This window comes from Lipotes vexillifer, unplaced genomic scaffold (genome assembly GCF_000442215.2).
Source record: "Lipotes vexillifer unplaced genomic scaffold, Lipotes_vexillifer_v1.1 scaffold975, whole genome shotgun sequence".
NCBI lineage: Eukaryota > Metazoa > Chordata > Mammalia > Artiodactyla > Lipotidae > Lipotes > Lipotes vexillifer.
In genome coordinates this window covers 4,067-9,740 of record NW_006772641.1, presented here as the reverse complement: position 1 = coordinate 9,740, position 5,674 = coordinate 4,067, and positions in this window count along the sequence as shown.

Sequence of the window (5,674 nt, the reverse complement as noted above, 5' to 3'; positions counted from 1 at the left end):
CCATACCAGTGTCAGCTCCCTCTTTCCACACACCCCCACTGAGTGCCTGTTTGGGGGCAGGCTCCAGGCTGGGCACTGGGAGGCCATAGGGAGGAGATGTATCCATGCATTCAGAGGAAAGAGCCTTGTATGGAAATGATCCCACAGTGTAGCCGTGCACACTCTTATCCAGAGAGCTGTGCGTGTGTGGTTGTGTGTGTCTGTGCCTGTGTATATGCTGTATGTGTGTATGTCTGTCTTTCTCTCTATGTGAATGTGTGTGTGTCTGTACAAACAAGGGTTTAGGATCTCTGTTTCTCTGAGCATCATCCTGGACAGGAGCTGTTGGGGGAGAGGAGGATGGTGGAGGAAGGATGTTGAGCAGGGATAGCCCCTAAGCAGATCTGGGGCACAGAGCTGGTTTGCTTTTCCTCTTGGAGCCTGGTCTCCCTCCTGGCCCCCAGCTTTTGGCCCATAGATCCTGTAGTAGACCCAGTCTCGTCCAATTATTATCAGAGCCAAGCCATGAAGCAACTTTAGCCTGAACTAAGTGAAGGCAAATTCTGAACTGAGTGAAGCCCCTGAGAACTCTGCTGGTCCATGGACAGACAAAGGCTGAGCCACAATAGCCTGATCAAAGAACAGGCGAAAAACAAGAACTTGGGAGTCAAAAGCCTAGTGCTGGCTCTGTTGCTAATTTTGATGTGTGATCTTGGACAAGCAATGACCCAAGTGACCCTGGACCTCAGTGTCCCCACCTGCATAACAGGAGTTTGGACTGAGTGAGCTCTGAGGCCCCCACCAGCTCTTACAAGATTTGATAAGATGCTGACAACAAACACTGCAGAAAGGAGAGAAAAGAAGAAATGACAGCTCCAAAGAATCTCACCAGAGGTCAGGAAGGAGGCCAGAGAAGCTACCTGACCACAGACTCTAGCTAAGGAGAGCAAGGTAGACAGGAGAGGAAGGTGGGGAAAGGTAAACCAGAGGACCAGAGGTCAAGGTCAGGGTAATCAGCTGCTTTCCAAGGCCTCTACTCTATGGAATCCCAGAGTATGTGAAAGAGGTCTCCCCAGCCTCCCAAATGCACCCCTCTCTTCTCTTTCTGTAGCGGGAGGAGGGAAGCCTATAAGATGAGGGCTTGGCAAAGTGGAGCTCCTTAGGCCATGATTCCTGCCTAGGTGTCCTTGCTTGGCCCAGAACTCACACTGAGGGCCCATCTATCCTGCCCCAGTGGCCAGAGGGTATTGTCATGGTTGGCACAGGCTGAGGGACTGTGAGCTAGAATCCCTGGGTTCTGATTACAGCCCAGCAGGTTGTGTCCCTCTAGCTCATGTCCTCCCACCTCCCCCATCAAAGAATCCCTTCCTGTCGCCAAGTGGGGCTGAGCTGTGAACTGCACAGGGCTAGATTGGTGGAATCTGAGCCCGCTCCCACCCGCTACTCCTAGGACTCCTTTGAGGGAGAGGCTGCTGCTCTCCTTGGCCAGGACCTTAGGATAGTCAGGGCTTGGGAGGCAGCCACAGATCTGGACTGTCCAGGGCCTGGCCTAGATGGGTCAGCACCAGCCATGAGTGGCCACCTGGGGCTTCTGCAGGCCAGGCTAGTCTGCTGCAGCTCCAAGCCCCGGCTTGGAACACACTGAAACCCATCAATCACTTCCACCCCTATCCAGGGGATTGAGGGGCTTGGAGCCATGTTTAGCCAGGCCAACTGTGACCCAAGCCTAAGGCCAGGGGTCCCCACCCTGCTGAGGGGAAAGGAGCTTGGGAACACTGGGAGGGGTCTGACATGATGCTGGTGGCTCCAGAGGAAGGTGCTGTGTCTCTAACATGCTCTCTGACCACCACTCCCATGCTCCCATCATTGCCCCCCTGCGGCCTGAGGGGGCTTTGCAGGCCTGGGTAGGGACAAGCCACTAATGATCCCTGGGGACTGGAAGACTTGACTGTAGCTCTGAGTAACCCTCAGGGGCTGCTGACCCAGTGTGTATGGGAGCCTAGACACCCAGAGTCTATGGGAGTGGGAGAGCTCGCTCTCTGACCCTGTTGCTCTCCGCCCTGTCCTAGGTACAGTCTGTCACTGTTCCAACCCAATGCCTTTATAGTTTTATTCCTCAGCTTCCCATCTTGAAATACAGCCCTTCCTCCCCTCCCATGTGACTGTCCCCCACCTTTCGATGCCCCATCTCAGTCTCCTCCCTCCTGCCCTCTCTGACCACCCAGGCCCACCTTGACTATTCCTTCTCAGGTCTCAGATGATAATGTTCACCATCCTGTAATATACAAGGCACATTCATGGTCATCATCTCATCTTCAGCCTCACAGTTGATCTGCGAGGCAGGGATGATCACACCCATTCTACAGAGGGAAAACCGAGGCTCAGAGAGGTGAAGTCACTCAGACACAGTAGGTCTTCAACTCAGAGTTGCCCCTGGGAACCGGTGACCTAGTGTAGACCTTGTCATGGGGTGCCCTCAGCTCAGAGGAGCCACCATGGAAATGACACTCCAGCCGTATGCTCCTCAGCGAGAACATACTAGAACACTCTGGCTCTGCCTGCCTGGCACATACACCCTGCTTCCCATACATACAGTAATTTCAAAAATGTCCCCATCTAACGTGATCCAGCTATCTATCGTACTGTGGTGGATTAAATATGGCCACAAATTCTTTGCAACTCTCCCATTATGAGGTGGAGTCTCTTTACTCACCTTTGACCTGGGCTGGCTTTGTCACTTGCTTTGAACAAAGGAATGACAGAAATGACACTCAAGAGACTTTGCCGCCTTCACTCCCCAGGAACACGGTCCTGCGACCACCATATAAAGAAATCAATCTATCCTCCTAGAGGATAAGAGACCACATGAAGGAGAATTGAGGCCCCCAGCCAACAGCCAGACATGTGAATGAGGCCGTCTTGAATTTTCTACCTCAGCAGTTGCATAAGTGAGCCAGGTAAGACCAGCAGAGGAATGGTCTAGCCACCCATAGAATCGTGAGAAATAATAATCATTGTTGTAAGCCACTGAGTTTTGGGGTGATTTGTTGTACTGTAATAGATAACTGATATACACACTAAGAGTAAAAGATCTTTCAGTTGCAAGAGACAAAAGCACAACTCAGATTGGACTATGCAGGAAAGGAAACTGACGGTTGTCATAACTGAAGTCCTGGGAAAAACTGGATCCAGGGACTCAAACAATATCATCAGGACTGCTCTCTTTCCATTTCTCAACTGCTTCCTCTGATATGGCTTTTTTCCCAAGGAGGCTGTAGCACAGTCTGTATTTTCCCAAGTTGGCTGCAATGATAGCTCCCACTGCGTGTGTTCTCGTACAAGGTGACTGCCCTACTCTGCCATCAAGAGGTAGAATCTAATTTCCTTCCCCTTGAATCTGAGCTGGGCTATGACTTGCTTGTAACCAAGAATGAGGTGAACTTCTCAGGGTAGGTCAGAAAAAGTCATGCAGCTTCCACTTGGGACACTTGCTCTGGGGAAAGCCAGCTAACTACCAAGAGACCACCAAATCAGAGAGGCCTGGTGTAGGTGTTCTGGTGGGTAGTCCCAGCTGAGCCCAGCCTTCCAGCCCTCACATCACCAGTCATGTGAGTGTAGCTGTCCTGTACCCTCTAGGACAGACCAGCTCATTTACCAGATGGATGCCACTGAGTGGCCTCAATCAAAGTCATAGAAGGCAGAATGGCCCAGTCAAGCCCTACATGAAATCCTGACCTACAGAATTCAGGGGATATGATAAAGTGATTATCATTTAAGCCACTAAAGCTTGGGGTAGTTTGTTACACAGCAACAGTAACTGGAACAGATGCCATTCCCATGTATTATCTTCCAGAAGCTCCAGACTCCCTTCTAGCACATCTCAAATCTCCAATGGAAAAAGAATGTCTCTTACCCCATTGTTCCAGCAGAAGTCCTGGGAAAGGCTCTCATTAGCCTATTTCTGACCCAGTTCCTGTAACCATGTGGGTGGAAAGCTCTGATTAGCCCACTTCCAGAGGTAGGGGTAGATCATCCCACTGGAATCACATGGACTGATTTTTCTCAAAGGAAAATTGTGGTGCTGTCACCAGAAGTAGGAAGAACGGATGCTAGGAAGTAAAAAGTGACACGTACGCACCTAAAACACAACCACAAACACAACAAGCACCCCTTTCCTAGTAGGAGTCAACCCGAAATGTCTAACTACTATCCTTGATACCAGTAGTTGAATCCTGATGTCAAGAGACCACTTTAACAGCTGTCAACCTCAGCATTTACACTCCCTTTGTTCTGCTGCAAACCTACCCATGTATGACTTCCCCTCACCCTGTAACCACATCAACACATCCCAGAAGAGTTGAGCAAAGCTGAGCAACTATAATAACAACTCCAGCTTGGAAAATGGAAGAAAAACAAAGAAACCTTCAGAACTATGTAAGCCACACGGGTTGCTGCACGCACCGCCGCCTGCCAGTCAGCACCTGGTCTTGTAAGGGTGTGCTTACTCCGCACAGGTTGTAGGTGGGAGCAGATTCCCTGAGAATGGGCCATGGTCTGGCAGATCCCCCAAGACATGTCAGGTAGAGCCCTCCACCTTGTGTAGTGTGCTCACCATGGTCATCACAGAATGCTCTTCAAGCTTAAAAAAAAGGTCACCTCACTGTCCCTGTGGTGACTCACCATGGTCACAGCCTTAAGTTTACGTCTTAGTGTCCCCACGGTGCCCTGCTGTTTCTCAGGGACACCCACATTCATGATTCTGTACAGGATTACTGGGTGCACACTTACCAGGGAGTCATCGCAAGAGTGTTCACACTCCCCTCCTGGACTAGTCACACTCAGTGGGATGTGTTTGCCCTGGTGGCTCATCAGGCTTGCCCCGAAGCATCTACCAGACTCTGCTGCTTGCTTCCCATGACCCGAGGCCTCTTTTCATGATTCCCCTGAGAGGCCCCAGGTGGCTCTGCTTGTGGTACGGCTTCAGCTCTGACCACGATGCTGGCAGCCCAGAAGAGCCTGCAGTAGTGATGGGGGTGGGCTCAATCAGTGGTGAGGTGAGGCGGTTGCCAGGTAGTTGTCCTCTCTGGCTGTGCATCCCTGGGACCCGTGGACGTTTAATGGGCTAGAGCTGTGGAAAGTTGAGTGTAAGGATCTCTTTCCAAGCAGGATCTTTCACCCACACAAAGCCTGGGCCATAAAGATTTGGGACTCCAGATGGCCCGGATGAGCAGGCAGGGAAGGGGAAATGGAGGTTAGAAAGGCCTTGGTGAGCAGGCTTAGACAGACAGGGTGGGACAGAGGAAGAGAAACAGACATGGGCCTGCACAGACCATTCTTAGTGGGTTGGCTTTTTGTTCCCAGAAGCAAAGCAGTGTTCAGGGTGGCTGAATTGGGGCATTTTCCCCCCCAGGAAAACAAGAGCTTTGAGGACAGAATGTTGGCCAGTGACAGGGAAGGCAAAGAAAGGGAAGAAGAAATTAGAATCCCACTTCCCATTTTTAAAAATTGGAGCGTGATTTTCATTCTGTAGAAGTCACCCTTTTGAGTGGAAAGTTCTATGATTTTTGACAAATGCAAACAATCTTATAACCACTATCACCATCAAGATACAAAATATTTCCATCACCTCAGAAGCTCCCTTTGTAGTCAGCCCTCTCCCCCATCCCTAGCTGCTGACCACCACTGATCTGCTCTC